Below are 23,556 nucleotides of genomic sequence, written 5' to 3'. Positions count from 1 at the left end.
ATATTAAAAATATTGTTCACAGTAAGAAACTTCATTGTACACTATTGTGTCCTAGCTAGGTTAGACTGCAATAATTCAGAACACTTCTGAATTACTGCAGTCTAATTTTAAACATTAAAATGTACTACATTGATACAAATTACATAGTCATTGCCTGAAAAGAAATAGAAGATCATTTACTCTGTAGTCCGGGTATAAAGGACTGGGGGTTGAGTTGCATTTTTTTTAGTTTAAATTCTCTCTTTCTGTAAGTCAAATATACATTTGTCATAGGGTAGCCCTGCCTTGAGCGCCCTCCTATGGGAGGCTGTGGTACAGCAGGCTCAGCTGCATCAGATTCCACTTTGAGTTCCCTGTAATTCCACTTCAGGCTCTCTTGCTTAATACCCCTCCTTGGGGCTGGTTTAGTCCCAAAACATAGTTCAAATAATCTCCAACAAAAGGCCGTTTCTCACAACCAGTGTAAGTAGTCCCTAAAACCCCACTTTTCCCAGTGGGGAAACCCCCTCCCCCGTCTCAGTGCTTGGAGATCATCTTACCAGAGAAGCATCCTTCACTCCCTTGGCTCTCACGTTCACCTGGGTCCACCTCTCCAGTGTGGAGGTGGCAGCAGATAAGCCCCTCTGCTGCTCTCCCCCCCCTCTGGCCCTGGATTGGGGAGGTCAGCTGGAAATCCCCATTGCTGCTCTCCTGCTTTCCCCCAGGAGCCACATACTGTCTCCTGGCTCTGGCAGCTCTCACCTGCCAACCACTCACTTCCAGGCAGCTCTCACCTGCCTCTTTCCTGACTTGACCCTCAGACAGCCCTGACTCTCCAGGTCTCCCTTTCTTAGAGTCTCCCTGATTTTTATTATAGCCCCAGATGCTGCCCCATCCTCTTGAATTGGCCAAACTGGGACCACCTGTTCTGGCACAGGGACACTTGACCTGCTTCATTTACAGGAGCCATGTCTTTACTGGGGGGGAAATGCTTGGTTTTGAATGCTTACAGAAGGTGATACGCAATCCCTGATGCATTTGTAATTTTACACTGGATAATTCAAACCATGGAACATATTTATTTTAGCTGCCTAAATTCTACAAATTACAATTCTGTTGTGTGGAACTTTGGTTTTTTCACCATCTTTGTTATTATGTGAAGCTTAAAGTAGGCTAGATAAATAAAGCATTAATGAGGCTGAACTAAAAATATTCTAGAGAACACATTGATGAAGCTTGATTAAAAGCCTTGATACAGTTTGAGTGCTTGCAGTTCATTCAGTTTCATCTTTGTATAATATTGCAATAGAAAATTTACTGTCTGAGGATCCAGCCAAACAAAAACATTTAAATTGCCTTGTAATTGTACATTTCACTGATTAACTAGACATTAGTTGCATTGCATCTTAAATTATGCACTAAAGTCCCTTTATGTTTCTATATTAGTAGATCAACAGTGCTATCTGATGCTACTAAGTAGGTGCCCAGGGTTCACCAAAGGACTGTTCTTGTGTGGGGCAAATTGCTCATTCCCAATTGCACCTTGCAGGATCAGGTTTCAAAAGTGTGGGTACCCTCTTTTATTAGTGAAAGGAGAAGGTAGCACTTTTGTTTTGCGATAGCTTCCTGACTCTGTAAAGGTACCAGGATCCACCATGGTCACAACTGTTGCAGGCCTGAAAATGAAGACAGGAGGAACCATGTGAAGAGTGGGGCAAAGAAAAGGACAGAGATAAAGGTGAGTGATTTTTTTACTAGGGGAGCTGCTGTGGGAGGGAATGTACTGGCAGTGGTCAGGTAACAAAAGTATCTGCTGCCACTGTCAGGCTGGGTGAAGAAAAAGCTACTTTGGATGGCTAGGGTGGACAGGTTTCTTTAAACTTGACTCTGCTCTGAGTTAATCAGTCACTGATGCTGAAAAACCTCTCTAGTATTACACTAAAATGAAAGTAGGACTGGCAGCGGGCCCTCGGCCGCCAGTGTCTGTTCGTTCAGCTGTAGCTGGATCCTTCCCTTCCTTGCAGTTGCTATTATTTAAGTAACAAAAAGTGATTCTTGGCTTCTCCCCTTCCAGCTACAATCAGAAAAAAACCTGCTGTGATTGTCAAGTGTCTTCAGTTTGCTGTCAATCAGTTGCATATTGGTGAACTATAAACTGTGGCATTAGGAAGGGCCTCTTCCCAGGAGAGAACCACTTCCTGTGAGAGGGCCCGGTGTTGATTTTTTTTTTTTCCTTTCACAACTGCAGCAGAAAAAGAACCAAATACACAGCAAGTGTCCTGCTAGGTCCCTTTTTAACTCCACATCTATGTCCAACTTTTACCACACGTATCCATGGTAAATTGGCCTTTGCAATTAGCTAATTAGTCCCCAACCTGTCCACTGCCCAGTTTACACCTTCTGTTGTTGGGATTGCCACAGGATATCAGTGGGGTCAGAATTTGGCCCCATTTCTTTTTCTTGTTCTGTCAGTGGTAACCAGTCACCGGTTTCCATCGGAATGTTGATTATTTCTGTGGTAGCTTTTTCTATTTTATATGACAGATGTTTAAACACCTTTACTCCAGAGTCTATTACATTGCGTGGGTGCAGTAAATGCTGTTAACTTTTTCAACCTTGCTCTTTCGGGTCCGGGATGGGGTCGGCAACCTGCGGCTCCGGAGCTACATGCACCACTTTGGCTGCTCCCTTATGGGCAGCCGTTTTTTGAGGGGGGTGCGAAGTGCAGGCTCTGGCCGGGAGACGCTTACCACAGGCGGCTCCCAGCTGGCAGCACAATAGGACTCAAGCAGGCTGCCCGCCTGCCCTGGCCCCATGCTACTCCCGGAAGCGGCTGGCTGGCTGCTGGCATGCCCCTTGAGGGGAGGGGGACAGCGAGTTTCCATACGCTGTCTGTGCCCGCAAGCACCACCCCTGCAGCTCCCATTGGTTGGCTCCCAGCCAATGAGAACTGTGAGGACGGTGCTGGGGTCAGGACAGTACGCAGAGCTGCCTTCCACCCCCACCAGGGGCCGCAGAGACATGCCAGTCGCTTCCGGGAGCAGCGTGGGGCCAGGGCAGGCAGGCAGCCTGCCTGAGCCCTACTGCACTGCCAGATGGGAGCCACCTGTGGTAAGTGCCTCCCGGCCAGAGCCTGCACCTTGCACCCCCTCCAGCACCCCAACCTCCTGCCCGAGGTCAGAATCCCCTCCTGCACCAAACTCCCTCCCAGACCCCACACCCCAATCCGCTGCCTCAGCCCAGAGCCACCTGCTGTTTATAATCAAATTCAAACAGCTCATTACCAAGGCAACTGTTGTCTACCAATAAAACTCTTGGAATTTCTTGTGAAAAGGAAAGGATGTGCTCAGCCATTACTAGTATGTTCCAACATCCAACAGTGTAAAAAGTCTAACACCAGAAATAAAATAGATCAGATAATTACCTTCAATAAAAAAAAAAAAGGATTGGTGAGTAGTAATAACTTTAATATGCTCAATTATTATTAGTTGATCAATTCTAACTCTACAAGTAGCTTTGCGTGTGATGTGGCTCTCGAAATATTTTGATCAAAGGCAAAAACCAAAAAATGGCTCTTCTTTGGAAGGTGGCCGACCCCTGGTCTCGGAGGTTTTCGTCTTGACCCTGCATTTGGTAGAGGAGATCGCCCTCTGCTGAACAGTGCCTGTTGTAAACGTGCTCAAGCATTTGGTCAGGCTTTTCACAGGGCTCCGTGTCCGCCTAACTCTGCTCGAGAGAGTGTGAAACTCCCACTGACTGAAATGGGAACAGATTTAGGCCAACATGGAGCCCCTCTGAAAAGCCCATCTTCAGTGTACAACTGCAAATAGCATTAGGGCAAAACGGAGGCTATTTACCTTCCAAGGAATGATTCTCCCCCAGATAACATTGGCTGCCAAGTACTTTTCAATTTGGTGTCTAACCACTCCACTTTAGAAGCTGCTGCTGCCACCCAGTGACAAGTAGGCTTCATTGTGCACTACAGACCCTCCGGCAGACTCAGGTGCTAAGGGTCACCTTTAAAAAATGTTGCAATATATTTATTTGTCAGACATTTGTCCGTTAAACATCTCTTCTTGGCATTTCTTCCTTCTCTCCCCCCTCCCTGTCCCAAACACACCAAAAATTACTTACAGGGATTTGACAAGGAAACATTATTTAGTATTAGAATGCCATGTGCAGTATATGACTTTGTAACTTTTTTGGCTAGTAACAGCACAAGTTAGTTAGCTTTTCTGTCTGCTACAGAGCACCAGCCTTTGTGCATCTTCCACGCTCCCCTCTCTGCATATCTGATACACCTCCTGACAGTTATGCACACTCAAAGGTAATTGTTTTCATTTTATGGGTAAGGCTATAGGCATGCTCTTATTTGGTTTAGCATAAACTGAGACCCGAGATACTGGATAGTTTTTATGTAGAGACTTATATTGAACTTGAATATTGAATTGTATTTTGAGGAGTTTTTAATACCCTCCTTTGTTATTTGAGCATGAAAACCATTCCCTCATACGTGCGGGACTCTGTAAGGTAAGTGCAGTCTGCCGCTTTCATGATACTTGACAGTTTTCAATCCAGAAAAGTAAGGTTTCAAGTTGTGCTTTTTTTTTTTTCTTTTTCTTACAGTGAGTTAATTTCCAAGACCCCTGCAGTTACCACTGCATCCAGCAGACCCTTCACCACTTACTCTGTGAATAGTTCACTGGAGTCTTGCTGTAGAGGGCTCGGCTTTATTGTTATTAGCTCTGACTTGCATTCTGTTTTGCCTGATGCTTGTGGGCCTTCCACATCTTTAAGCCGTGATGCTGTATCTCACTTTGCAGCTCTCATGGTTTCATGTCATGGACACTGTCATGCCAGCCTGAGAAAACTGGATAGGATGCCCTCTTGGTCTCAGCAGAGGCGGTACTGTTAGTAAAAGGAGGCACTTCTTGCATCCTCACTCTCTTTCCAAGCACTTTTGCAGCACTTCCAGCCCCACTGATGCAAGGAATAAGGCCCAATTAATAATCATTATTTGTGTACCCGTATTGCCTAGCCATGGACCAGGTTCCCAGCATCCTAGGCACTGCACAGACACAGAACAAAAAGCGCTTCTGTCCCAAAGAGCTTACAAACTTGCGTATAAGACAAGAGATAACAGATGGATACAGACAGGTAGATGGGGGAATGCAATGAGACAAGATAGGTCAGCATGATAGACAACAGTATCAGCGCATCAGGAGCCTAACCACAGTCAAGTGTGTGGGGTGGGGGGGGAAGGTTATAGGTATCCCAGCAAAGGAGAGTATTATCGAAGGAACTGGAGGACAATGAGACAGTTTGGCACATGGGGGGGAATCTAACATGGATCTCAGAACATAACCTTGTTAAAATAAGCAGCAGCGGACGTTGGGTGTCGCTTGGTATTCAGTCTAGATCAAAGACTAGCAAAACCGTGAGTGGCAGATCATCTTGTCTAGATCCTACATCCTAAACCCAGCAATTAAATGGAAGTGACGTAGTGGGATGTACATTAACCTATCATAAAGAACCTCAGGTTTGCAACTTTATAAACTGATCACTAAGACAAATTGAAGAATCTTATTCCACAGCCATACAACTGCACGAGTTTATGACGTTTCCATGGCATCAGACTTACTATTTTTTATAAACCTGTATTGGGACTGTTCCACCTGATTAATGCACATACGCTCATTAAAATCAAAGACAAGTATTGAAAAAACTATGTATAAAAGCAAAGATTCCTGAGGCAAGGCCTTTTCTTATATAAGCTCAGCCTGCCGCAGCACTGTGACCATGAGCTCTTCATAAACATGATGCTGGATCAACTCTCACTTTGTTCAGGGTGTGGGAAGGGGCTCTGGGCTGGGGGTTGAGGTGTGGGAGGGGGTCAGGGCTCTGGGCTGGGGATGAGGGGTTGGGTGCAGGAGAGGCTCTGGGTTGGGGGGGGGCTCAGGTCTGGGGCAGGGGGTTGCAGTGCGGGAGGGGGACAGGGCTCTGGGCTGGGTTATGGAGTTGGGGTGCAAGAGGGGCTCTGGGTTTGGGGGGACTCAGGGCTGGGGCAGGGGGTTGCAGTGTGGGAGGGGGACAGGGCTCTGGGCTGGGTTACGGGGTTGGGGTGCAGGAGGGGCTCTGGGTTTGGGGGGGGGCTCAGGGCTGGGGCAGCGGATTGGGGCACAGGCATGGACTTACCTCCAGCGGCTCAGCCAGGGTGCACCGCGGACCGCACTGTGCCCCAGAAGCGGCCAGCAGCAGGTCCGGCTCCTAGGTGGAGGCGCGCAAGTGGCGCGGTGTGACTTTTGCCCATAGGCACTGCCCCCCAACCCCCCGTTCCCATTGGCCAGTTCCCAGACAACGGGAGTGTGGACCCGTGGATCCTCCTACCTAGAAGCCAGCCCTGGTGCTGGCCACTCCCGGGGCACCGCGCGGTGTCGGAACAGGTAGGCACTAGCCTGCCTTAGCCGGGCAGCACTATCGACGGGACTTTCAACGGCCCGGTTGGCGGTGCTGCTCACAGCAAGGCGACCCAGCACCTTACTGGGTCACGACCCATGGATTGAAGAACTCTCTTTTACAGAAATATGGGTAAGGGTTTCCATTCCATCCCTTTCAACAGAACAAAGGCCCAGAAACACATCCTTACGTTTTCCTTGCTGTGACCGCACAAATATTCTTATGCTTAGAAATACCTTCAGTTCTTTGAAGCAGGTATTATATATAGTCCTATGTGTCTGTACGGTGCCTACTTCACGGTGAAGTTACAAGTATATAAATAATACCCGTGAGTGAGCTATCCTGATGTAACAGTTCTCCTGATTTGCTGTGCTCACGGCAGCTAACACCTCCACTCTGACAATAGCTATCTAACATCTAATTTCTGACAAATCATGCTTCCACTCGATTATGCACTATTCTTTTAGATAGAGACTTGCCATGTTAATTGGGTAAACATCTTCCGTTAAATTGGTTTTGATGAGGGCCGTAGCGTACTAACTATGGTACAATATTTCCTGGTGGCTTGATTTATCTACCAAAATTGCCTGCTTGTTCAGAGTTCTTACAGCTTCTTCTCCTTTTTGTTCAGCACCAGTGTAATATCACTTTAACCCTGTAACATCCCCTAGGGGTAGACTACATTGAGTGTTTGCAGCAAGTGGACGTAGCGACCTAAAAGGACCCTTATATTTTGTAACATTTAGACTCCATGTGAGTTAACTTTAAAATGTAAAGCTTTAGTTTACCAGTTAAAGTTTGGCCATGGTCAGAAAAGTGATGATAAAAATGGCACCACATTCTTCCCTGTGTTTGTCACAGTTGCTGATATATTTGTTGCTTGAGTTAATGCTGTGAAACAACTACAGCTGTAGAAGACTCAAATAGATTTTGCCTCCTACCTGTTGAACGAAATTGTCAAGTTCTGATTGCAGAGTCTTATCACTGGTGATTATTTAAGAAATCCGGACCCAATCGGTAGGACTACCAATTCAAAACATTCTTTGACCTGAAAACCAAACAAATCTGATGTGCAAGTAATGAAGAAATATGGAAATTCAGAATTACTTAATCACTTTTCTGACTAATTCCACTTTAAATTGGTCAGTTCTGTTTGCTATGTTCAAGTGAAATGACTAGCAGGGAAATACGTTTTTCACAGTGACTGATTTTCAAAAAGTTTCTTATTTTGCAAATGCAAATTAAAGGCTAGACATATCTGCCTGATTTGCTGTTGCAATTAGGTAGCTAGATGTCCAAATACTACAATTTGTACCTATAACTAATTTGGGGCACAAAACTGTGCCTGCAAAATTGTCAGGTGAGGCCTCTATAAAATCAAGTCCCAAATGTGTGCATTTATTTTGATTCACTATTGTACTGTAAGCAATACTTACAGCTTTGTGGCATTACCAGAGTTTACACTCAATAGTATTAAGACTAGCAATGTAAAGTGAAAGAGTTAATCTAAATTATAATACTTGAAGAGCGTGTGTGTGTGTGTGTAAAGAAGAGAATTACATCCCCCCTTACCGTTCTGAAGGTTTCTGCTTATCCATTATTTAACTTGATTTATTAACACTATGCCACATATTTGAAAAGTGTTTTAGGGTGGTAATTTACAAGCTTTAAACTAAAGCTTTTAAATAATGAATGTGGTATTATGTTATTTCTGTCAGTCAGACATTGTATGTAAAGAATAAGCTATTTCACTTCAACCACAAATCTGAGTAGGAAAATATATCTAAAGATTATTACAGCCTAGACTAAAGACCACTTACTTCATGCAAGTAATCCTGTTGACTTCTCCCATGTGCACTGTGAGGAAGAGTCAACCCCCTTATCTTTATGGCATGATTCACCTACTGTGAAATCATTGCCAACCACTCTGCTACACTTACACATCTCTTACCATAATGGTGCCTGCCATGGCTCTCAGCACATTTTCTGCCTTTGAAACTGGATTCTAAAGTTATCAGCATAGCTTTAACCCAATGTTTGACATGTTGAATTTTAACTGCTAACCTGTCTAATGATTGCATCTGATGAAGTGAGCTGTAGCTCACGAAAGCTTATGCTCTAATAAATTTGTTAGTCTCTGAGGTGCCACAAGTCCTCCTTTTCTTTTTGTCTAGTGATTGTGGTCTTCCAGTTAGAACTACTTGCATTTTTCAGCTTTATTTCACAGAAAATTAAATATTTAGACTCTCTCACAAGCACTTCTTAACTACCCCCCCGTAACTGTGTCCTGAAGAACAATCAAGCTGTTGCTTTCATATGAAAGCCTTGCAAGTACTGATTATATTACAGCAGCTCCCTCAGTTTCTGATTCATAATCTAACATCATTATAGAGGGACATTTATACCACCGCTTTGGCCCATCTTGGACTGAAAGGGAATTTTCAAAAGTCACAGAAGGGTAAGGTAGCTAGATCCCACCCACTTCTATTGGGAGATGGGTGCTTAACTGCCCTTTATGCCTTTGAACATTCTCCCAATTTATCTCTTACTTTCCAGACTGATTCTCCAGGAGTGGAACTGCATCAGTACCGTCAAAATCGCTGGACACATGAAAGTTAACCATACCACGCTGTCTGCGCTGGTTCGGCCGGCTATTCGACTTGTCAGTAGCACCCCCGCTGCCACGCCTGCCCCGCCCAGATCTGATCTCACAAGACCACAGACGTTTACTTCACCCAAACCTCGGGGCCTTTCACCTGACCCAGTACCAAGTTTACAGTCGTGCCAGGCCGATAGTAAGAAGGGGCCCCATCACCCAGACTGTGGCGCCAATCCTCTCTGCTCTGCCCTCTCCTGGGCTTACTTCTTCCCACCCTCCCCTCCTGGGCAAGCAGCAGGCGGGGCTCTGGGGGGAAGAGCCTGAGCCCGGACAGAGCTTGGGCAGAGCAGGGGGTGGGCACTGGGGCCCATAAAAGATTAATTTGGCCCTGACCTGACCATGTGGAAGCTCCATGGTTGAACTCAGAGGAGCAAGCCTGTTAGGAACAAGTCCATCAGGGCTACTTACCTGGCTAAATGGAAACGTTTCTCCGTTTAGTCTTCCCTTCAATCTATGCTGGAAAACCTGCTCCATCTGAAGGAACAAGGTCTGGCCCTCGCATCTAACAAGTTTCATCTAGTGATGATCTCAGCGTTCCATCTGCTGGTGAGCGGCAGATCCGTCTTCTCGCACAACACGTCCATACACGTTTTTAAAGGGTTAGAAAGGCTTTACCCTCAGACCCATGAGCCAATTCCACAGTGGAACTTAAACTGGGTCCTATCCAGGCTCACAGGCCCTCCCTTCAAGCCACTAGACCCGTGCCCTCTGCTGTTTCTCTACTGGAAGGTTGCCATATTTCAGCTTCACGCTCCCAAAAGGAGTGGATGGCTGGGATGAGCGGTGCCTCTGAAAGAAAAGGCTGCAACCTTCTTGTCAAGTGCAGGTGATTAAAGAGCAGCTCCAGCAAATGCTAGTCTGAGCATAGGATTTGGAGATCCAAGAAGCCCCTCAGATTGTGAGCCAACGTAAAAGAGCAGCTACCCTCCCACAAAGGAGGACCCTGAGCAAATCACCATTTCCTTTGGAGGAGTAACATCACCAGTTAGCTCTCAGCTACACTGCAGGCTCTGTGTTCCTGTGCACTACGTATAAATATGGATAATTTGTAGGAATGGGTTCTTTGGCTGGCTTCAGGGCTGTACTCTGCAGAGGGAACCAAATGTAAACTGTGGATAACAGATCTAAATCCAGCAGGAAAGATTAGGCTGCATAAGCTCTTCAGGGCAGGGGCTCTTTCTTTTGTCCGTCTGTACAACAGCAAATACAACAAAGCCCCAACCCTGATGGTGATGTCTGGGTGCTACTGTGATACACATCAAGAAAGTATGACCCAGTTAAGACGAGCCATCCTCTGTATATTCAACAGCCTTATCAATTTCACTTATGGAACTCACTGCATTGCTTACCTTGACTTTCATGATTAGTATGTGGCTAGGTTTCTTCAGAAATGACTAAAGGAAAAACCAAAGAGAATTTACAAAACTGTCATAAGTGTGTGTTTGTTGGAAGCTGCGGGAGGTTTAGAAAATCCCTGTTCTCTTTCTCATGTTAATATGCAAAGCTAGAACTTAGCCAACCCATCTTAAAGCCTGAGAAAGAAATGGTTGAATTGTGAGACGTTAGAATGGCAAAGCTGCTCTGCTGGAATGATGTACCCACGCTGCAGCAAAGAAGCAGGGAACATTTGTCTTTGACAAATGAATTAATTGAGGACAAGTGGGCGACTGCACTGAGTGGGAGTCCTGTAGCAGCTGGACCTCTCACTGGTAACTGTCTGCTGACCCCAGCCTGGAGGTTAAAGAGCTAGTTGTGATTTTCCCCACCCTAGCAAGGGGAGATCCCTTCTCAGAGCCGCAAACCACCAAGGGGACCAGCTCCTCTTGTGACCAATCACTTTCCAACAGACAGGATGGGAAAAAGAGAGGAAAGAACCATCAATCACAGGTGCTACTCACATTACTTAATGCACTCATGGGAAGTGCTCAGATGCTGCCCTGCTGGCTACAGGTAAAAGCATCATGCCAGATGGGAAGCCTAGGAACCATGGAGGGTTGAGAGGTGCTGGGCAAGGTATTGGTAGGTTGAAGGTGAAAGACTGCAACAAGTTGCTCCTGAAAGGTGAATGGCTAGGGTGCTTCAAAAAATAGCTACATAAAACGGGCTTGAGAAGGCAGGTTGCAGGATCTGGCTCCAGATCTCATATACTCTCTGTGATAAACGGTATTTTTCTGCCAGCCCAGCAAATATTCCCTGGGGTCTGAAAGCCAAGCTGAGTTATTCTCTACCTATCCCTCATCCCCAGCCACACAGCTTGTACTGGCAAAATGTCCATGGACTTGAAGAGGACTTTACCAGAGACGGGCTCTTAGGACTGAACACTTGACCAAATTTTCAAATACGGGTGCCTAAGAGGGGTCCCGATTTTCAGAGGCACTGAGCAGCCCTGACTGCTATTGAGGGCTTGCACTTGGGAGGAGGCTGCTGCCTTTTCTTTCCGACGCGCTGCTCACCCAAACCCTCCGCTCCCCGGGCCTTCCCGCCTCCTCGACAGAAACTTCCCAGCTTCACCCGCCTGCACCTCGGAAGCGCCGGCCCCTGCTTTGCTCTCCACCTTCGGACTCTGAGAACAGCCCGGGGCAGGGATCGCAGCGCCCGTCGGAGCTCCAGCACTGGCCGCTCCCCGGGGGGACTGGAGAGGCGAGGCGAGGCGAGAGCCCCCTTGGGTGCTGCAAATCAGAGCGGTGCAGCCCGGAGCAAGCCGCGGGCGGGTCGCAGCCTGCGCCGGGCTCAGGGTTCAAGATTTGAGCGCCTAGGGCAGGATCCTGCCCGACGTCTCTGCCATCGGGGCTGTCCCGTCCCGTCCCTCGCGGGCTCCCCCACGCCCGGGGCCTCCCGCCGCCCGGGCCCGCCTTGGCGGGCGGCGCCTCTCCCCCAGGAGCGTCAGGTCGGGCTCGAACCCCGGCTGGAGGGGGGCCCCTTTGCCTCGGACCCGCCGCCGGCTCCGCGCAAATCTCCGCCCGCTTTGCCCGCCGGAGCGGCTCCAGCCTGAGCGAGCCGCGCCCCCCGACCGCCCCCGGCACCCCGCAGCGGCGCCGAGCACGTGGCGAGTGTGAACGGGCGGGCAGCGGAACCGGGACCTGCCGCCGGAGCCGGCGCGACCGCCCCCTGCCGCGGGCGCGGAGCGCAGCTGGCGGAGACTCCCGGGGAGCCGGGGCCGGCCCGTCCCAGCCGCCCGGACCCCGGCTGCCGCGCGGGGCGCCCCCGGCAGAGCCTTTGCCCGAAGCTCCGGCGCCCACCGGGCGCGGGGCCCGCGCTTCGGCCGAGCGCCCCCGGGGCAGGACCCCTGCAGGTGCCGCCGGAAGGACGCAGCGCCGGGGAGCTCCCGGCCGGGCTCGGGGGCCCCCAGGGCGGCTGATGGGCAGAGCGGGCTGGGAGCCGGCAGCTCCGGGGAGGCCGCGCCGAGCTCCCCGGGACACGCGTTCGCTCGCCCGCCCGGCCCCCTGCCGGCTTCGGGCGGCGCTGCAGGGCCCCGCGGCGAGACCGGGGGCCCCAGGCCGGGGGCGCTGCAGCGCGGCCGGGCGGGGGCGTAGCCGCCACCCCGGCCGCTCGGGGCATTTGGCGTTAACAGCCTGGCCCAGGAACCGATCCCGGTACGGACCACCCCCCCAGCTGCAGGGCGGCTCCGGGGGAGCTCGCAGCCCCGTCTTCCCAGGTAGTCTCCCCAGCGGGCCGGGACACTGCGCCCACAGGCAGCGTCCGCCCCCGCAGGCGCTTTTGAGCCCCAGCAACTTCCAGGGAAGAGCCAGCTGGCACCTTGGCACAGCTCTAGGGTTCAGCCCCCCACCCCACCTTATAGCAGATGATGCCTACCCAAGCCCCCCGTGAGCCACCCCAGAGCATGGACATTACCCTCCCTTGGGGCTACTGCCCAGTCTAACCCACCGCAGCACCTCCAAGGAAGAGCCAGGCCAGTCCCGGGCCCTGGCTACTGCAGCTTTTATTCTTAGCAAGTAGGGGCCAGGCTGAGAGGTGGGTCTGCGATAACCCCCCAGCCCCACAGCTCAGGGAACGGCTCCACCAGGTGAGCACCCATGGCTCTGCCCACCCTCAGCGAGACACGAGCCAGCCCCAGCAGCTGGCCCTTGCCAGCGGGACCCTCGTCCTGTGCTCGTGCAGCTGGCCCATGGCCTACCCAGCCAACGCTCCTTGGGTTCTTATTCTACGGGACCCGTGTCACCTGGAGCACATTCGGAATCTGGGGGCTGCTGTTAATAAACCGCATTAAGATACCCGCTGTTCAGACAGTGAAGTGAATGAGCTCTGCAAACAGCTCTCTCCCTACCCATCCTTCAAATGCCTCTTGCTTCCCTCTCCGGCATCACTAGCCCATTAAATAATACACAGCTCAAGAACAATTTTTCCCACCTTCATATTATTTTGTTCTTAAGTCACATCTACAGACCAGGAAACCTCTTAATACCCCTCTTAAAAACCTGATCATACAGCATCTCTGCACATTTAACAGTGCGATAAGGTTGTTTTGTTGCCCTAGGCACCACAGGCTGGCAGCAACAGCACTGGTTCCTGCCGTAGGCATGACCATCCAGCCTCACTAAAGCAGCAATGCAATACTGGAGAGCAGCTAGGCAATCCTAAACTCCAGTATTTACGTGCTGCTACAGCACTGCTGACATGCTTCCACTGTGAAGAGGTCTCTGTGACTTCCAGAACGCCGTTTTTACAATCCCTGATGGTTGTCATAATACCTACAATTTATTTGTCTTAAACAGAGGAAAGAATGTTGAAGAAAACAGGAAGCAGGATTACTTCAGGCAACATGCAACTGGTATAAGTCAACTGAAGACACAACATTAAAGATGACTTAGCGTCATCTTAATAGACTATTACGGATATTGGAAGGTAATGAAATATTGAACAATCACATGGCCTGTGATCGGGGCAACAGGTTAGAATAACGCAAATCCCTGGACCCATTTTAGGCAAATTCACCAAAGGCATAAAACCAATACTCTACCTTTGCAGGCTGGAAAGAAAGCGTACATGTAAAAGCAGTACAAAAATGTATCTAAACATACCTGTTCAACTGATCTAAGAGATACATGAGAATGTGATAGCTTCCACGGCTGACACCCAGAAGCTCCCTTTCTTGTCTATCCTTGAGGTAATGAGGCAGCCCAGAATGGTCTGTATCTCCTTGTCCCTACAAACCATGATGTGCTGCTACATCTCCTCAAAGCCCAACAATGTTGAAATTCCAAATGGTATTTTGACTATTTTTAAACATGATACAAAGGTACTGAAGAGCACAATACAATCCAATGAAGACATTTGTAACATTCGCTTATTACAAAACGTTAAACGTTCTTCAATTCTGTTCTACCAGAAAGTCTGCAACTAAAAAAGAGAGCAAGTAGTTATACAAGTGTATCATGACTGCAATCATTTTTTAAAAAACAAAAATAAAAAAACCTACTTCGTTTGCCCAAAATGCACAGTAGACTTGTTGCAGGTAACTACATTTTCAGACCAGCCAGGTCTCCTGCTCCCGCTCCATTCTACCTTTCCAGCCTTTTTAAATAGGCTATTGGGAAATCTCAAGAGTCTACAGCAGGGGTGGCCAACCTGAGCCTGAGAAGGAGCCAGAATTTACCAATGTACATTGCCAAAGAGCCTCAGTATTATGTCAGCAGCCCCCCCATCAGCTCCCACACCCCTGCGCCTCCCCTTCCCTCCCCACACCGCCCGATCAGCTGTTTCGGGGCATGCAGGAGGTGAGGGGGAGGAGCGAGGGCATGGCAGGCTGAGGGGAGGGGGCGGGAAGGGGTGGAGTGGGGGCAGGGCCTGGGGTTGAGCCGTGAGCACCCCCCGGCACATTGGGAAGTTGGCGCCTGTCCCTCCATTCCCGGAGTCGGTGCCTAGGCAAGGAACCGGATATTAGTTTCTGAAGAGCCGCGTGTGGCTCCGGAGCCACAGGCTGGCCACCCCGGGTCTACAGCTTTTTTTGTGCGCACGCTGCATATACTGGGATCAGGAGCTCTTGCAAGCAGTGATAGCTGTGTAAGGAATAGTTATAGTGTTAGAGCAGCGGTTCTCAAACGTTTGTACTGGTGACCCCTTTCACATAGCAAGCCTCTGAGTGCAAGCCCCCCCCATAAATTAAAAACACTTACTATATTTAACACCATTAGAAATGCTGGATACAAAGCAGCGTTTGGCATGGAGGCGGACAGCTCATGACCCCTCCATGTAATAACCTTGCAACCCCCTGAGGGGTCCCAACCCCGCGCTAGAGAAGCCCTGTGCTAAAGTATTTGTTTGCCATTTCCCTGAAGTATTTCAATTTAGATGATCCAGATTCCTCAGATTCACTTTCAGGGCATAATTTGAAGCAAATATTTCTCTTTTTCTATTTGTTTTTAGGGTTCATGCTGCTCAGATTTCCCCTTTCAAATTTGAATGGAATCAGCGATGAGAAATGATCACAGCTGCCTTGAAATTTTTCAGAGCATTCCCTGCCTATGCACATAGGGAACACCACACTTTTGGAAGAGGCAAGGAGGGAGAAGAGAAGGAGTGCGAGTAGGTCTTTTTGTGGGGTCCCTGACTTCAGTGTGGCACCTTAAGATGTAATTACAAGTTAGCCTAAGCACCAGTACAGATGGCCTGACTTTTCTTTGCATTTCTTTTTGACATTTTCACAGTTATGTGATAAATAAGTTAGGAGCAGTACTAACAGGTATATGTTCGTACAACTCATCTTCTTAGGGCTTGTCATCATGAAGAAAACAGGAACTGTGTTAGACATATGGCATTGAGATGTCTCCCACCAATGGTATGCTATCACCTGTGCTAAGCACTCTGAATACATTTTTGGGGTCCATGTTATCCCTCCCCTTTTTAAACAGAACTTTAAAATGGGAATTCTAATGGTTTGTGCTGAATTTATGAAAATTTACACTAATGCTTTTTTGCTAGCAGATCTATTTTGCTTTCTCACTTGAATACTGGCTTTGTCGGCCAAACAACTCAAAGGGTGAATGCTATTAACCCTTTTTCGTACTGTTTCTCTAACAATATCTTGCTTGACCGTACCTGCTTAGTCTGTTTGAGAGAAGAAATAAAATAATACCCAAAAGGGTAAGTGGTTTAGTTTAATAAGCAAAAATAAACAAGCCCTCGGTTCTAGAACTCCATTTTTATTCTAGATTGAGATTCAAGTTATAGAATGATGATCTCAAGGGATTGGGTGTGCAGAACTCTCAAAATCCTTAAAATAAATCAGATTCTAAACCAAGAGGGCAAATAGATCCTGCCTTTTAAAAAGAAGGGTGACGTTTCCAAGCCACTGCCAATCTATTACCACCAAGCTCTTACTTGGAGAAAAGAGGAAGTCAGTTTTCACAATGTAAATAGGGTTATTTGGGAGAGGAACACGAGGCCAGTAGAGATGTACAACATAATATAGATATGAGAAAACATTCTTACCAATGCAAGCCATCAGAACAATTCTCTCAAAGGGTATAATGCTGTTAATCATCTCATGCAGTATAATTAGGTTTTTTGTTTTGTGGTTTAAATAGCCAGTTTTGTACTTTGCATAAGTCAGTACTGAAGTAAAGACTGTAACTTAAGAGCATCTTCCCTGAGGAAGTTTTGGCAAAGGACTCTCTCTTGCTGTTAATTGCAGTTCACTTCAGTAGGAATTCCATATATCCAGCACCTCCAGGCTAGACCCTAAGGCAGGGGTGGGCAAACTTTTTGGCCCAAGAGCCACATTTGGATATAGGAATTGTATGGCAGGCCATGAATGCTCATAAAATTGGGGTTGGGGTGTGGGAGGGGGCTCTGGGTTGGTGAGGAAGGTGCGTGGAAGGGGGAGTGCTCCGGTTGGGGTGCAGGCTCTGGGGTGGGGCTAAGGATGAGGGGATTGGGGTGCAGGAGGTTGCTCCAGGCTGGGACCAAGGGGTTCGGAGGGCAGGGGGAAAGAGATCAGGGCTGGGGCAGGGGGTTGGGATGCAGGCTTAGAGGTGCAGGCTCTGGGCGGCGCTTACCTCAAGCAGCTCCCGGAAGCAGCAGCATGTCCCCACTCCTGCTCCCACGCGGAGGCGCGGCCAAGCAACTCCGCTGTGCACTGCCTCTGCAGCTCCCATTGGCTGCGGTTCCTAGCCAATGGGAGCTGCGGGGGCAGCGCTTGGGGCAGAGACAGCATGTGAAGTGGAGCCCCCTGGCTGCCCCTGTGCACAGGAGCCAGAGGGGGGACATGCTGTTGCTTCCAGGAGCCGCACAGAGCGGCCCCCAACCCTGCTCCCCGGCTGGAGTGCTGGAATAGGGAAAGCCCCAGACTCCACTCCCCAGCGGGAGCTCAAGGGCCGGATTAAAATGGCTGGCAGGCCAGATGTGGCCCACGGGCCGTAGTTTACCCATCCCTGCCCTAAGGGTACTTGAAAAGTTATTGGATATACTAGGTTCACTTTTCCAACTCACCTTGACTGAACGCAATGATGCATCAGTTTGTTCTGAAAATATGACTCTCTTGGGACACAATTTAACTTCTTTTTCAATATGAACTAGAAAACAACAAAGTAGAGTTTATAAAGTGTTCCAACAGATTGTACCTTAGACAGGTGATACACATTATAGTGCACTGACTAATCAAACAGCAATCAAATTTTTTGCCAGTTAGGCCTAAAGACAAAGACTATTAAAGGCTTCAATGTGTGCTCATCCTATTAACTGGCAGGGGAGGGTTGTGTGGAGGAGGGAGCAGGGGGACTCATGCTTTCATTCCAAAATACACTAATACAAAGTATTTAAACAGTGTTGCAGCACATCTATCCCTTCTCTCATCATTGTACTATAATTTATATAATACCAGGATCACTGAAGACTGGTTGCCTGGATTTTGCTTATTAGAAATTATACACAATCCATGCATAATGGAATTAGGTACAGTAATATTAGGAAGGTTGTATGCAATGAATTCTCTATGTAGAATTCATATTGAAAGAAATGGCAGTTATGAGGGTGAGTTGGGCTCTATAACCTAATGCATAATAAAAATACCACACAAAAATATGATGAAAAAGGAAGTGTCACCACTTCATACATTTGCTTCATACACAACAGCAATAGAAGCAGATTTGTTGGACAGACCAGAAGAAAAGAAAAACCCTTATTTATGTTGATTTTAAAGATCTACTACCATTAAACAAGAACATTAAATACAGTTCATCTCCTCTTCAATGAAGGGGATCAGAAATTGATGCTAGGTACCTCATGCCTTCATCTGGCAGCAATCTCATCTTCTTGACTGAGGGAGGGAGAGGAGAAATAGAGTGAACACCACAGTGCTCTCTCGCAACACCCTTCAAGCAACGCAGAAGAACATTTATCGTCTCTTTAGTTTCATACAGTCCTCAGCTGTGCAAGTAAGACAGGGAAAAAGCTCATTCACGTATCTAACGTTTTTTGAGCACTTCACAAAATATTGAGACTCACAACCTTCCGTTACATTTATTTTACAGACTGAAACTGAGGCTTAGCAGTTAAGTCACTTGCTACTGTATTTTCTACCAGCAAGCAGGAGACCCCAGTGGGTATAATTTAAACTCCAGAAAATACTGAGGCAGAAATTTCTGCAGGTCAGATACAGATTTATGGCAGTGATGTATATAGGCGCAAGACTAGATGACCTCCTGAGGTCCCTTCCAACCCTGATATTCTATGATTGATTGATTAATATTTCTGGATAACTGGGCATTTTGGATATGCAGAAGTGCACTGTAATGCTATCCCTAGGAGAATACCTATACCGTGGCTTCTTGCCAAAGTACAATGGGATGTTATATGAAAATTCTCTTTCAAAACAAGAAGACACCTCTTAAAAATCAAAACCGATGAAAGAAAACAGGGGGTATCTTATAAAAAAAGAAAAGGACTGAAAGATATAAGCATTAGGGTGAGACGGACGGACACCCACCCCACTTTGTTAACTTGCTTAGTCTACATTTCAGGGCATAATAAGAACCTGAGGCTGGCAGGAAATTCCTTCTTTCCTTAACCCAAATCCCAACCCACATGCCCCCAGGATGGGGGGCAAATTCCTTCCCTCACCCTCAAGTTATGGCAATTAGTTCACTGTTTCCTATATACTCAAAATAAAAAAGATTAGCTATCAAATGGCTATTTAGGAGACATCCAACACAGCAGAAACACTAAAATATTGCCATGGGCCGAGGGGGGCGGGGGCGGGCGCGGGGAGGAAGGGAATCAGACAAAGCATTTACTTTCTAAAAAAATCTTTAGAACTAGTCATCCTCATTGCAATCTGAAAATAGATAACCAACAAATAAGACACCACTCATTTTGACTATGGTGATGAAACAAACCTGAAGTGGTGAGTCCCACCCACTTAAATAGTTCATAGCTGACTGTGCTCGTAAGTCAGTCATTTTCATCTGTTTTAATTTGAACAATGGAATTTAAACAGTGTAAGGTATTAATATTCACAAATGTGTTTAATAGGCAGAAACATAGCCTATGTTTTATTGACAACCGCCACATGTTTTTCACTATTAAATTTCCTAAACAGTTCAACTTGCAGACTGCCAAGATTGAGCTGAAGATGTGTAAAGAGAAATTACTATCTATTAATTTAACAGCTCACTGTATTAATAGATGTATCATAGTGAAGTTGTTTTCCTTTGCACAGACATCTCAAGTGAAACTAATCTGCGTGCAAAGTGTCGTGCAACAATCATTACTAAGCACTCCTTACTGGGTAGCAAAGTACCCATATAAAAGTGAACAAAATAATTTTAAAATTTTATATATATAAAACTGGGTGAAGATAAAATATTAATCTTTTCCAGTGCACCTGTACTGAAAGTACTTAATCTATCCTTTCACCACCACAAATTAACTTCTACTATTTCTCTTAAAATAAAGAGCATTATTTGAACATAAATACATTTGAGCTGCAACCTAAGCTTTGGCATATTCTACCTTTAAAAGTTACATGATTAAGTACTTAACTTCTCTTTTAAGGTAGTATTGAGAATGGAACAGAAAATTGGATACTAAACTGTTACAATAAAGTGCATAATCATTTGATTAATAAAAATATTAAAGCTTCTAGTTTTACAAAATTAAGAGCTTGATCCTGCAAACTCTGACATGACTAGTCTCATTTATTTAAATGAGTCTATTCATGTGAGAAAGGACTACTTGTGCTTGCAAGGCCTGTAAGATCAGATCCTAACTTACTGTACTTCAGAACATCAGTAAAATTCCCAGGATCCAGTTTTTCCTCAAAACTGCAGAATTGAAGAACAGTACGGTGCTTTTTGGTTCCATTTCTTTCACCATCATCTCATCCAGTTTTAAATAATACGGTAAGGATCTGGAACCTGAACTCCTAAAATATTTATTTGTTAAGAACAGAAAGAAAAACTATGGATTTTTTTTTTTTTTGGTCAGATGAATATTCATTCAAAGCTAATGAGCATGCAGTAAATATATTCTTCATATTTGGATCAGTTTCCTTAAAGCCCACCTAAAGCTTTCCTCCTATTTACTGTATTTGCAGTTCACTGTTTTACTAGGTTTCTATAAAAATGGTCTCTTTTGGGTTACTAAATATTCATAAAGATGGTGAGCAATGAAATTCTTTTGATTTCTTCAGATTATGCTGAAGGTAGATAGATGTTGGCACACCTATGTATGTATATGTAACAGTACATTTAAAAATATATATTTATTTTGCACATTTGTTGTTCTAGCTTTGGAAAATTATTTTCCTAAAAATATGCACAAATTATACACATTGCTCTCCTCACTGGAAACAGACAGAAAGACAGTAACTCATCTAACCAAAACATGATTTAGAGGTTCACAAGCTTGCCAGGATATTCATATTTCCTGTATGACACAGGTCAGTAAAAACTGTTAAATACTTAGGGATTTTTTTGTTCACCCCCCTTCTTTCAATTATTTGGCACTTTGGACAGTCTTAATATTCTTCTTAATAAAACAAGAAGCATATACTTGAAAAAATGGATAATAATCTACTACTTTATATACATTCATGTATTTATATTTTGATGAGAATCTAGTATCTTTCATCAACTTTTCCACACTAATAAATTGTTTAAAATAATGTTAATTCTGGAATTTTTAGTAAGTTTAATGTGTAACAAACAATGCAATACTTTAAAAAAATTATTCTGATACCAAATTAGATGTGAAATATAAATTAAACATTTAAATTACACTAGACATCTCAACAAATAAAAATATTACATACAATAGTATTTTCAAACTAAATGTTAAAGTACAATAGAAATTAAATAGCTACTCATTGGAAGTTATTAGAAAATTAAATTTTTCAAAACAGAATTTGGGGAGGGAGTAGGAGTCTTAGATCTAGAAATTAAAGTGTCCCTTTTCACATTTCCAGCCTGTCAAAACAAAAGTTAACAGAATCACAGGGTTTATACCACAAAATACAATAGCTTTAAAATACTATAAAACTCAGTTTTAAGCACGTTAAAAGCTTTCACACGCAGAACGGTACAATTTAAATTAGATTTTAATCCCGAATCCAGTCATTTAATTACAAAATACTTTGGTATTGTTGACAAGCCAATAAAAAAATTGCTGACGTTCCCTCTCAATAAAACAAGAAGCATATACTTGAAAAAATGGACCGGGGGTGGGAAGGGGGAAACGGCATTAAAATGTATATGACCAGTAACATGTATACAAACACGTTACAGGTCTAGTCTCCTAAAACGTTTAGTTTAGCAATGTTTCCGCATAAACTCGTTCCGAAAACAAAAGTCGAATTGAAACTGCCCTGGGTTGAACGTGTCCACACGCGGCCAAATTACACTCCCAATCTCTTTTGCAATTTTCCAACTGCTTGGATCGAATTAATTCATCCCGTTTTTTAACCCGTCCCCTCCCGGCGGCCTGCAACTTTGTAACGGTCTGTAACCTAGACCCTCCCCCACCCCTCGCTTGGGGGGAGGCCGCACGTGCCCCCCCGGGAAGGCAGGTTACAAAGTGTCTCCTGTCACTTCTCAACTGCGTCATTAGCTGATACAATAGCGAGGGCATCGATCGCAGGCCGAGAGTCAACAACTGGGGCCGGGGCGTTGGGCAAGCTGTGCTGGGTGTGAGCGGGGCAGTGTGCAAGGGGGGGGAGCCCGGGGCTGGGTGTGAGCGGGGCAGTGTGCAAGGGGGGGAGCCCGGGGCTGGGTGTGAGCGGGGCAGTGTGCAAGGGGGGGAGCCCGGGGCTGGGTGTGAGCGGGGCAGTGTGCAAGGGGGGGGAGCCCGGGGCTGGAGGCGCTGGGTGTGAGCGGGGCAGTGTGCAAGGGGGGGAGCCCGGGGCTGGGTGTGAGGGGGCAGTGTGCAAGGGGGGGAGCCCGGGGCTGGAGGCGCTGGGTGTGAGCGGGGCAGTGTGCAAGGGGGGGAGCCCGGGGCTGGGTGTGAGCGGGGCAGTGTGCAAGGGGGGAGCCCGGGGCTGGAGGCGCTGGGTGTGAGCGGGCCAGTGTGCAAGGGGGGGAACCCGGGGCTGGAGGCGAGCGGGCCAGTGTGCAAGGGGGGGAACCCGGGGCTGGAGGCGAGCGGGCCAGTGTGCAAGGGGGGGAACCCGGGGCTGGAGGCGAGCGGGCCAGTGTGCAAGGGGGGGGAACCCGGGGCTGGAGGCGAGCGGGCCAGTGTGCAAGGGGGGGGAACCCGGGGCTGGAGGCGAGCGGGCCAGTGTGCAAGGGGGGGGAGCCCGGGGCTGGAGGCGAGCGGGCCAGTGTGCAAGGGGGAGTTGCACTTTAACCCTTTGCCACCATTGGGGCTTCTGCACGGCACGCACCTAATTTTCGTTAAAAAGGATTCCCCCCCCCCCCCCCCGCCGCATCACCGGCTGCGAAGCTGCCCCCTCGAAGAACTTGTTTACTCCCCACACCCGGTGAGCGCCCTCCTGCCCCCCACCTCCCGCGGCGCTGGACCCGTGCGACCCAAACATGCCCCCCCCGGCCCCGTTCCTCCGGCTGAGGAGGGGGGGGCGCTGCATTTGGGGGCTTTTTGCAAATTAAAAGTTTTTTGGTTTCTTTCCTTCCCCTAGAAAGTTTTTAACCCGCTCGCCGCCGGCCTGCGGGGGGTCGCTGTCTGCCCCCCCCGCCCGCTCCCGGGGCTCCCCTCCCCGAAACCCTCTCCCCAACCCGGCCGGGCCGGCGGCTCCCCGTACCCCCCCCTCCCTCCTCACCTCCGAGTCCACTCGAAAATGGCGCCGAAACCGAAAAAACTTCGCAAATTTCATTGTAGGCGTTTGCAAGGGCTGCTGGGAGAGGGGCTGGGGGGGGGGGGGCAGGCGCCGCCCCCGCCTCGGCGCGGCTCGGCCCGGCACCGCCCGCGCAGCGCCGAGCTGCGCTGCGCCCGGGCCGGGGGATGCGCGCGGGACTGGACGGGCCGGGCAAGGGAGGAAGGGAAGGGGGATGTGG

General features: G+C 47.6%; 1 long non-coding RNA gene across 1 annotated transcript; it reads right to left on the bottom strand.

Moving 5' to 3' along the window:
- Nucleotides 1–124: 124 nt before the first annotated feature.
- Nucleotides 125–23,345, bottom strand: LOC311526840. The gene is made up of 7 exons (XR_014713174.1): nt 23,322–23,345; nt 20,324–20,474; nt 18,332–18,368; nt 17,543–17,625; nt 7,377–7,483; nt 3,837–4,959; nt 125–1,655 (listed from the first exon to the last, which is right to left on the bottom strand). It is a non-coding gene; the product is annotated as an uncharacterized lncRNA (long non-coding RNA).
- Between the last annotated feature and the right edge of the window lie 211 nt (nt 23,346–23,556).

The sequence above is a fragment of the Lepidochelys olivacea genome (assembly GCF_965140295.1).
Source record: "Lepidochelys olivacea isolate rLepOli2 genome assembly, chromosome: 9".
Taxonomy (NCBI): Eukaryota; Metazoa; Chordata; order Testudines; family Cheloniidae; genus Lepidochelys; species Lepidochelys olivacea.
The sequence above is the reverse complement of the archived record's forward strand: the minus strand, read 5'-3'. Positions and strand labels throughout refer to the sequence as shown.